At 47.0% G+C, this 11323-nt stretch overlaps 1 protein-coding gene across 2 annotated transcripts in view; it reads left to right on the top strand.

Moving 5' to 3' along the window:
- Positions 1 to 627: 627 nt before the first annotated feature.
- The window catches only part of PAK1 (p21 (RAC1) activated kinase 1), a 110948-nt gene continuing 100252 nt past the window's right edge, over positions 628 to 11323 (top strand). Inside the window, exon 1 of one of the 2 annotated variants that reach the window (XM_036428546.2) lies at positions 628 to 809. The gene's annotated coding sequence lies outside the window, so the exon portion shown is untranslated. The remainder of the gene's footprint in view (positions 810 to 11323) is intronic. The other variant, XM_036428541.2, reaches the window with a different exon arrangement.

The following is an 11323-nucleotide window of genomic DNA, read 5'->3' as shown; positions in this document are numbered from 1 at the left end:
AGGGAGTGAAGCAATCTTTTTCCACCTTGACCCGACCATTATCGCCCCGAGAAATCGCCCCCTAATCTTCCCCGAGAAAGGCCAGGCCAAAAGAGCAGGCGGTAGTAGAGCTGGAGGCGAGAGGACAAACGCAGGGGGGCAATGACGTCATGCGGCCGCCGGGTGATCCCCAGCCTGTGGCGTCATGCGCCGATGACGTCACTCCGGGCGCTCGCCTGCCCCCCGCTCGGGCCGGCCGCGCTCACGTAGGTCCGTGCGGGCTCCCCGCCCCCTCCCACCTGCGGGAGGCGGGGCGGGCGGGGGCCGGCGGGGGAGGCGGACGGCCCGGCCCCGCGGCGCACAATAGCGCGGTGGCGGCGGGCGGGGGCGCGGCTGCAGCTGCAGCGCGAGGTGCCGGCGGCCGCAGACGCCCCTCGGCCTCCCTCCCCCGCACACGCCTCCTCCCTTCGGCTGGTCCGCCCGCCGCGCCTCCGCGCCGCCTCCCTGCCCGGCCCCGCCGCCCCGCTCCGCCGGCGCTCTGCCCGCATCCTCGCCCCCCGCGCCCCCTCCGCGCGCAGACCCCCTCCGAGGGCTGCCCCCCACCCCGCCCCGCAGCACCCCTGCACCCGCCCCGCTGCACCCCTGCACTCGCGGCGCCCGATCCCCTCCCGGAGCCAGGGGATCCCCGGCCCGGCCCGGCCCACCCCGGCGGGAGCGAGAAAGTGAGGCGGCCCCGCGCACACCCCGGGCTCGGCCGCCGCCGCCGGCCGGAGGAGGAGGAGGAGGAGGCAGAGGAGGAGTAGCCGAGTCAAGCCGAGCGAGCGCGGAAGGTGAGAGCCGGCCTCGGCGGGCGCCCCGGCGGCCCGGGCAGCTCGGCGGGGGCGCGGGGCGGGGGCGCGGCGGGGCCCGGGCCCATTCATTCCCGCGGCGGCGCCAGGTGAGTGGAGGCGGGGCCGCCGCCCGCGAGGTGGATGGTTCGGTCGGACCAACAAAGGCCCCCGCGGCACACACACCCGAGCGGCCGCGATCTCTGACTCCGGAGCCCGGGAACCCGGGAGGGCCGGGACCAGGGCCGGTCCGGGTCTGGGAGCGGCTCCTTCCCGAACTTGGTGGTCCTTGGGCGCTAACCTGGGCCCGCGGTCGGGGGGCCTGGCCGGGCGGCGCCCGGTTTGTTCCGCGCGCGCGGAGGAGCCGCCCGGGCCGGGCCGGGGAGTCACCTGTGGGTCCCGCTCCGGGCAGAACTCGCGGGGCCCGAGTCGGGCTCCCGCGGCCCCTCCCCCGCCGCGGGGACGCGCTGTAACTTGTAGAGTTTAAAGCCAGCAGGGAAAGGGGAGAGAATTGTTTTATGCTCACGATTCTATGTCAATGATGAGAGCCTTTCCTGGCTTGAACATGAAAAAACAAAATGTTTTCCTATATTTCCCCCAAATATATTTTTACAGAGAGGAAGGAAGAGGGATAGAGAGTTAGAAACATCGGTGATGGATCAGCTGCCTCCTGCGCACCTTCTATTGGGGATGTGCCCTTGACTGGAATCGAACCCGGGACCCTCCAGTCCTCAGGCCGACGCTCCGTCCGCTGAGCCAAACCAGCCAGGGCTGTCTTGAACATTTTTAACAGCAAACACGGGTGGGAGTGTTTTTGGGAGAACACTTGAGAAGTTGTGGGTGTTGGGAGCAAAGTGCTGGTGTTGGTTGAACTCCGTGGATAACTGTCTTGTGCTGTGAAAGGTGAGGGAGAGGGTTAGTACTATGGTTACCAATGAAATTCAAGTTCATGAGACTAGTCTTTAAGAATGACTCCTGAGAAAAGCCTTTACTTTTTTTGCCTTCTGTGTTTGGGCTCTCTCAACTTTGTCAGGAGAAAGCAGGAGTCAGCAAGTACCCCGAGGCCTCATTGATCTTACCCTCTGACTGACTTCACCTCCTTCCTGTGTGACCTTGAGCAGGTTACTGCCAGCCTTAACGTTCCAGGAGTTTGTTTTTATGCCCTGGACACAGGCAGGTATCAAGCACCTACTCAGCTTTGAAGACGCCACTGAAGAATCCCCCCTCCTCTCACTTTGAAGTCTTTGCTAGTATCCACTCCCAAGCGCCTCTCAGGCAAAACCAGCTTCTCCCTGGAGCCCTCCCCGGCCTGTAGGACTTAACGCAGCATCAGTAACATTTGTTGTTACTGTATTTTCCGGCGTATAAGACGACTTTTAAAACGGAAAAAAGTCAACCGAAAATCAGGGGCAAAAGACCAAAATTGCACAAAAATTACCTGCAGATCTTGACGGCAAAGTAAGTCTTTTCTTTGAAGTGGGGGGTAGTCTTATACAGCGAATATAGACCTAAACCTATGTTTTAACTGTAAAATTAGGGTGTGGTCTTATACGCCGGAAAATACAGTATGCTTCTGTTTGGGAAATCCTCCATCAGGTGCATGTGAAATCCACCTCACCTTCACGAAACTCTGCTTCTCAAAAAGGGCCTTGGGAATATGGACTCTGAGACATTCCCTGAAGTTTATCTGTATCCTTACCTCTAGGAGCTCCTGCATTTGTCTGGTTAATTTGCTTAGTCAGCCATCCGTTGGCCCTGCATTAACTGGAGTCGGGAGAGCTCCTATGTCCAGGCCTCCTTCGAGGGCGATGGGGATTCAGAGTCTGTTAAGGCATTCAGAGAGCTCAAAGTCTAGTGGGTGAGGCAGACGCGTAAACACGGAGACCTACGCTAATCTGCGGGGGACTCCCGAACACAGGGAGCAGTGTGCAATAGCTGAGGCTGCTGGACCTGTTTTACAAGGTTTGTCCTGGACAAAGTGAGTCGCGCTGGGAAGGTGGTGACCTGTCTTACCTCCGCAAGACAGCACTTAATAAAAAGCTTGTCTAGCCCGGCTGGTGTGGTTCAGTGGTTGAGCATCCAGCTATGCACCAAGAGGTCATGGTTCAATTCTGGGTCAGGGCACATGCCTGAGTTTTGGGCTCAATCCTCAGTAGGAGGTGTGCAGGAGGCAACTGATCAGTGTTTCTCTTTCTCTGAAATCAATAAAAGCATATTAAAAAAAGAAAAGAGCTTGTCCAAGTCAATTCAATATACATTCAGTAAGCACATGTTATGTGGCCCTGTGCTGGGTTTGGAGGAAGCAGTGCTTTCTGAAAAGAGGGCACTGTGTTTCCAGAGAAATCTTTGTAAAACAGAACCCATCATATACATTTTTCCCTACCCCAGACTTGTCATTGCCTAAGGATGCATTTTCAAACTCGAACCTGAATAAGAAGTTTTCAGAGACCAGACTGCTGTCTACCATTCCAAGCCTCACCATCTGCAACTCCCCTGCCATACTCTTCTTTATCGCTGCTTCTTGCTTGAGCTGGTCTTTCTCCCCCAACGCCAGCCAGCCTTCCACCCTCTACCTGCCTGTGGGGATGTGCTTGCTGGACCTCTGGCAGAAGCAGTCCCTTAGTCTCTCCTGTGACCTCCATAGAATGAGTTATTCCTTTATTCTCTGGCTCCTGTACACACCACGCTTACCGCTCTCTGCAGCACTATTGCAGTTATTTGAGTTTGTGCCTGTCTTTTCCGTTAGCCTGTGAATTTCTTGAGGGCAGGGCCTGTTTAGTTTTAGCGTCTTAACAAAGTTCCGTGCACTGACACGTGTTTGAAGTGAATGAATGGATGGATGAAGAAGCAAGTCGAGGCCCAGGAGATGACAGAGCATGCCTTGTCCCTTGGGCTAGAACAGTTATCTCCAGGTGTGGTCCCAGCACCCGCAGCATCAGTGCAGCCTGGGAATTTGTTAGAATTGCACATGGTTTGTCCCATCACTGAAAAACTCTGTGGTTGGGGCTCTAAAACCTCTGCTTGAACAAGCCCTCCAAGTCAGTGGAGGGCTTGTCCTTTAGGACCTCACGGAGGGACCACCGGTTGGTGACCGCTGCTCCAGGTGATTTCTGATACTTGATAGTTTGAAAACCGCTGGGTTAAAAGATCTGCTTCTGATAAGACCAAGTCCATGCCATCTCCCCTCCCCCTCCCTTCTTTTCCAGAGCACTTACTGCCTGGCAGTCCATTCCAATCCACCTGTGTATGTCTTTAAAAAAAAAATATATAGTGTGTGTGTGTGTATATATATATATATATATATAGTATATTTTATTGATTTTTTACAGAGAGGAAGGGAGAGAGAGAGCTAGAAGCGTCGATGAGAGAGATACATAGATCAGCTGCCTCTTGCACACCCCCTACCGGGGATGTGCCTGCAACCAAGGTACATGCCCTTGACCAGAATCGAACCCGGGACCCTTCAGTCCGCAGGCCGATGCTCTAGCCACTGAGCCAAACCGGTTTCGGCATGTGTATGTCTTTTTTGCCACTAGATTGAGAGCAGAGAATTTTGTCTGTTTTGTTGACGAGCTTTTCTTCCTGGTTATATGTGTCTTTTTTCAACAAGCCTAGAATAGTGACTATGTGCAGGCACTCAGATATTTGTTGAATAAGATGATTTAGTCCCATTTACTGCCAGCTGCTACATTGGGGTTTTATTCAACAATAGTTCTCAGATTGAAGAGGAACCGTGCTTTAATATGAAAATCCAAGTGGATTCTAGTGTGTTTTTGGGAATTTATTTTAGACTGAGCTTTATTCCCCTTTATATCTGTCTTTCTCCACCACGCTTGCAGGATCTTTTTGGCTTTTGTTCTAGTGAAGACCTGAAAACTGCAGGTGAAACACCCTAGGCCAGGATGGTGTCTTAGGAATTTGCAACTTGGTTTTGCAAGTCTAAATAAGCACCCTAACTTCTGAGCCTTTTAACTTGAAACTGTCTCTTCCGGATCTCCTGTGGTTTTGTTTTTCTCTAGTGATACTTAAAGCCCTACGGGGGCCTGTTTGACTCCAACAAAGGTTTTTCTTCCTTATGAAGCTCTTAAAATATGTTTTTTTCTTTCACTTTCTTATTAGCCCTAAGATGCAATATCCAGTTTTCTCCTTTCCTAACTTCCCTCTGGGAGATTGGTTTCGTTTGTTCATTCATTTATTTATAAATGTTTATTGAGTTCTTCCCTACCATGGGCCAAACCCCATGCTGGGACAGGGTGTTCGGATGTACATACTCAAGTCTTTAAGGAAGTTAAAGATATCACAACATGGTGTGATAAATCTTAAAGTGAAGGGATAAAAAATGGTATATACTCGTAAAGATGAGAGAAGGCTGCCCCTCTCCTACCTCAGTTTAGGAATAGTTCATCAAACAAGCATTATTTTAATAAACAGACTTTAAACACATTTTTTACTAAGAGGTTGAAGGCTTTTGGGGAAAACAAAAACGAAAGTCAAGGTAGAATCAGCATTTACTAATCTGAGCTAATTCTCAATTCTGAGAGAGAGAGAGAGAGAAAGAGAGAGAGAGAGAGATAGAGAGAGAGAGAGAGAGAGAGAGAGAGAGAGAGAGAGAGAGAGAGAGAGAGATAGGGGGAACATCAATGATGAAAGAGAATTATTGACTTGCTGCCTCCTGCAGGCCTTTTACTGGGAATTGAACCCCCAATCCGGGCATGTGCTCTGATCTGTAATAGAACTGTGGTCTCTTGGTTCATGGGTTGACGCTCAGCCCTTGAACCACACTGGCTGGGCCCTTTCTCTCCCCACCCCCCACCTTTTAAAAAAAATATATTTTATTGATTTTTTACAGAGAGGAAGGGAGAGAGATAGAGAGCTAGAAACGTTGATGAGAGAGAAACATCGACCAGCCGCCTCCTGCACACCCCCTACTGGGGATGTGCCCACAACCAATGTACATGCCCTTGACCGGAATCGAACCTGGGACCTTTCAGTCCGCAGGCCGACACTCTATCCACTGAGCCAAACTGGTCCCCGCTGGACTTCAGACTCTTGAGCTTCTGATTCATGCCTCTTCCATTACATCAGAGCTGCCCGAACCTTTACAGTGTTGTGGGGATCAGATGAGCTCCCTAGATAAACGCACAGCAACTGCTAAGTTGTAAAGTGCTTGAGTCACATTGCCTAGTAGTTGGCAGTTTGGACTAAGTGGTCTATAGGAGTGCTTTTAGCTCAAGAATCTGTGGGCAGTTTCTAGGATTTTCCTTAATTGCTGAAATAAACATTCCCCTCCTCCCCAAAATTTATAATCAGGGTCCAGTGAGCTAAAATCTTGTCAGATAAGTAGTTACTCTTCTAATTTGAGTGTCTTCACTCAACTTCCCGTTTTTTTTGTTTTGTTTTTTTTTTATACATTTACGTATATATTTTTAAAAATAATTTTTATTGATCTTAGGAAGGGACAGGGATAGAGATAGAAACATCAATGATGAGAGAGAATCATTGATCGGCTGCCTCCTGCACGGCCCCTACTGGGGATGGAGCCCACAACCTAGGCATGTACCCTTGACCGGAATCGAACCTGGGACCTTTCAGTCTGCAGGCCGATGCTCTATCCATTAAACCAAACCAGCTAGGGTTACATTTATGTTTTTAAATGTAAAAAACGATACATGAAAGTGATGCATGGTTCTCAGAAAATTTGGAGAATACAGGTGAATAAAAGGTAAAACAACAAAACAAGCACCATCACAAACTTCATCAGAGTTTTATTGTAGAACTATAACTGGTAGTGGCATTTCATCTATTTCCTTCTAATCTTTAAAAAGAAACAAACGAGTTTGGGATGTGATTTTCCTCTTTTCCAGGTATCCCCTTCCCCTAGTCTTATGTTGAGGACAGATCGACATCATCAGCTTTATTACAACTGACTTTTAAGGTGTTAAGTGCCAAACACCTTACATTTGGTTTTTCATTTAGATTCTGTAATAAGATATGCTTTATTGCATATCTGCCCTCCCTTTATTTATTCATCATTCCATCTTATTTCAAAGCATCGGTCAGAACACTTCACTTTTAAACACTCTAGCATTCATATAATTATTTGTTTACATAGAACTACAGTCTTACTCTTTACACTATAGCATTACTTGATGAATGTCTATCTGCTTTAAGCTCTGGAGAATCGTTTCTCTTTAAAGCATTCTCCAAAGAGGATGAGCTTTAATACATAGTACCTTTTACTTTAAAGTAAGAACTGTCTTTCTGTTTTGGTCACTGTTGTATTCACAGTTCCTAGCATGTAGTAGGCACTCAGATATTTTTTGATTGGATGAATGAGAGTGGAGCCGGCATTCAAACTGAGGCCCATATGACTTCATTGCTAAGAACATTTGTTTGATTTTTCTCAAGTTCAACAAACACACAAGAATCCCTTCAGTGTGTGGTGTTGGGAGAGAGGAGAAGAGACCTCACTGTGCTAAATAGTTAGCTGCCCAGTGCAAACATTTCTGACCTGAGTCAAAGTTGAAGGCAGGCCCTCCAGCTAGGGATGTGGAAAATTCTTACACCAGTCACCAGCTACTTTGCCATTGTGTGTGGGTGCTCACTTTATTTGAGTTGAGGCATTAGGGGTGTCGAACTCAATCAGAGAAGGGGCCAAAATCTAAAATCCAGCCTAAATCTCGGGCCGAATGGTTTACTGAACAGTCATAAACTGTCATTGTGATGGAAACGCAGCGGAGTGCAGTGATGGCAGCGCGGTGTGGGCCACATTGCAAGGCCTGGCGGGACGGATTTGGCCCGCGGGCCTTGTGTTTGACACATGTGCATTACAAGGTCCTGAAAAATGGCCCTGAAGTCCTTTCTTTTTAGTACTTACTATCAAAGGCAACATTTCAAGATGAGCAGCTGTGAGTGTGTGTGTGTGTGTGTGTGTGTGTGTGTGTGTGTTTTAGGTTAGTATGAGTTTCTTTAGTAAGGCCTAACGTAATGTTAGCTTTCTTCCATTAAAAATAACAGAGCTCTATCTTACAAACCGTTTTGTAACATTTAAGATTCAGCCTTGATTCCATCATTCTAATAAATAAACTCTTTTGTTTTCTCTTTTTTTATATATATATAAACATACAAAGTTACATGGTTGTATGTAATCACAATGTAGACCTAAGTTTATTTGCCCTTTTTTCTTGACCTATAAACATTTCTCCATATAACTTCTTAGTGTTCGGTATAAAATTTAAGATGATGTTCCAATATTTGCTTGAAGCCATTGTGTCTCTTATACCAGAGAAATGTAATGAGTAGAATTCTTTCTCAGGGAAATCTCAGTTATGCTCTTGAGGCTTTTCACTGACTAGATGACACCTACCCAGATGATGAGGGGCAGCCTCCTTTATTTATTTCTTAATCCTCACCAGAGTATATATTTTTCCCATTGATTATCAGAGAGAGTGAAAGGTGGGGGTGAGGAGGAGGATAAGAAGAGAGAGAGAGAGAGAGAGAGAGAGAGAGAGAGAGAGAGAGAGAGAGAGAGAGAGAGAGAGAGAGACACCTTCCTGTGAGAGAGACACAGCCATTGGTTGCCTCCTGCACACACCCTGACTGGGGCTGGAATCAGACCTGCCTCTGCGCTTGACCAGGAATCGAACCTGCCACCCTCTGGTGTGCAGGCCGATGCTCTAACCATTGAGTCACGTGGCCAGGGCTAGCCTTCTTTGTTAAAGTCAGTGGATTGTAGATGTGTCCTACGTCTACAGAATGCATTCACTACAGCACCTAGATCACTTCGAATTCAATAAGTGGGTACTATAGCCTATCCTAGTTGTCACATAAAATTCAAACATCAGTCATTTGGGCCTTTCTTTTCCTGAGGTAAATTACACTGTAACTTTATCTGTAACTAGAGGCCCAGTGCATGAAATTCGTGCACTGATAGGGTCCCTAGCGGCTGCCAGCTGCCGGCCGGGTACTCCCTCCTTTCCCCCAGCTTGCCCTGCCCCCTGGTTGAACTCCCCGAGACCTCCCAGACACCACCCAGTTGAGGGGACAATTTGCATACTGTATAGGATACTATATATTGGGTATATTTTATAATATATCCAATATATCCAATATATATATATATATATATATATATATATATATATATATTAGGATACATATTTTATTATATAGGATACTATATATTGCTTTTGACTTTCAAAAATTATTATGTTTTAGAATAAATTCCCATAGGTGGGAATACTGGGTCAAGGGGTCTGCAGCCCTAATGGGTTCTTGACAGAATTTAACATTTGCAAACTGAAAATACCACCTCAACCTTTCTCTTAATGACGTCTTAAGGGACCTACTCATTCCCCATTTCTACAAACCGGATTTTCTGCCTGTGATTTTCGGCTCTGGGATCAGCTGCGTCTCTTCAGGGGTTTCTTCCGTTTTCCCCTCAGTCCCCACTTGTCACATTCTCCACTGCTCTTCTTCCCACCTCTCTCTCTGTCCCAGACTGTGGCTCACATATCACATAAAGTTGAAGCTTCATATTCCTACTATTAAATCTAAGAATCTGCTTGGATTTGTACCCATTTTTGCCTTTGCTCCTTCCTTTACAAGGAAGGAAGTGATTCAAGGAAAGGCCTGCTCCTTCATATGCTTTTAGATTTCTTCCCAAGTTTCCATCTTAGAAACCTCACTTTATTGTATCTTTACATTCTGTTTTCTACTGAGTTACCATAAGCAACATTCAAATGCTCTATTTAAAGGAAAACAGCTTTCCCCTCCCCCACCAATTAAAAGCGTTCTTGAGATCCTGTCAGGCTCAAGCTGAACCCTATCTTTGCTCTCCTTCAAAGCCAGTCTTTTTAATTTTATTTTAAATATTTATCTTTATTGATTTCAGAGAGGAAGGGAGAGGGAATTAGAGATAGAAACATCAATGATGAGAGAGAATCACTGATTGGCTGCCTCTTGCATGTTCCCTACTGGGGATCAAGCCCGAGACCCAGGCATGTGCCCTTGATCAGAACCGAACCCGGGACCCTCCAGTGCACAGGCCGACACTCTATCCACTGAGCAAACCAGCTAGAGCAATCCAGCCTTTTTAAAATAACTGTTCACAACTCTGCTTCCAGTTTTTTACCTCCTATTTACTCAGCAGCCTACTCTACTCTTTCTATCCCACCAGTTTATCACAACTACTCTCACTAAGGCCCTTAATAACCTGATGGTGTCAAATGTTAAATAATAAGCAAACACCCTCCCTCCCAACCTGAACTACCCCATCCCCCAATAATCTCCTTAACATTATCATAATACTTATTTGTGGCTCAAAAATGCCATCCTTTTTTTTTTTTTTTTTTTTTTTTTAATACTTTGAAACAGAATCCAGATAAGGGCCACACAGAGAGATTGGTTATGTCTTTCAAGTCTCTTTTAATCTCTCAATCCCCCATCCCCAGCCCTGTCAGTTTGTTTGTTGAAGAAACCACAGTGTTTGTCCTGTTGAGCTTTCCGCTGTCTGGATTTTTCATCTTTCTGTTATAGTTCAGAAAGTTCTTTGGTCCTGGAGGTTGGCAGCTGAGCCCACAGGGAGCCTGTGGGAGTTTGGGGAAAAAAAAAAAAGTTCCTTGGTTCTGCTTATATGTTACTTGTAAGTTAGTATCTAGAGGCTTGATCAGATTCAGGATTTTGTTTTGTTTTCATGACCACTCATAGGTTTTGGTGTGTTCTTTCCTCAAGAGGCTCATAGTGCATGGATGTCCCTCTTTTTGTGATGTTAGCAGCCGTGGAATTTCCTTTGCCATTCTTCTTCTTCTTTTTTTAAATATATATATTTTTATTGATTTCAGAGAGGAAGGAAGAGAGAAAGAGATAGAAGCTTCCTGCATGCCCAGCACTGGGGATCAAGCTCACATTCCAGGCTTGTGTCCTGACCAGGAATCGCACCTTGACCTCCTGGTTCATAGGTAGACACTCATCCATTGAGCTATGCTGACCCAGACAGCTTGGAATTCTTTTCTTCTTTTATACTTTTAAAATTCTTCATTCTTGCCGAAACCGGTTTGGCTCAGTGGATAGAGTGTCGGCCTGCGGACTGAAGGGTCCCGGGTTCGATTCCGGTCAAGGGCATGTACCTTGGTTGTGGGCACAACCCCAGTAGGGGGTGTGCAAGAGGCAGCTGATTAATGGTTCACTCTCATCAATGTTTCTAACTATCCCTCTCTCTTCCTCTCTAAAAAAATCAATAAAATATATTTTTAAAAAATTTAAAAAAATAAAATTCTTCATTCTTCAAGATCCAGCGTGGATGTCATTTTTTCTATGCAGGCTTCCAGTCGGAATCCACCATCCATGATTATAATTTCCTTGAGGGTATGCAGGCTGAATTTTGTGTCTCCCCTCAATTCATGTATTAAATTCTAATGCCTGATGTGATGACATTTGGAGATGGGGCCTTTGGGAGGTGATGAGGTCATGAGGGTGGAGCCCCGATGAGTGGGATTAGTGCCAAGATAAAAGAGACC

Source organism: Pipistrellus kuhlii, unplaced genomic scaffold (assembly GCF_014108245.1).
Source record: "Pipistrellus kuhlii isolate mPipKuh1 unplaced genomic scaffold, mPipKuh1.p scaffold_m20_p_9, whole genome shotgun sequence".
NCBI classification, from domain to species: domain Eukaryota; kingdom Metazoa; phylum Chordata; class Mammalia; order Chiroptera; family Vespertilionidae; genus Pipistrellus; species Pipistrellus kuhlii.
Note: the sequence above shows the minus strand (reverse complement) of the source record. Positions and strands in the feature narration are given on the sequence as shown.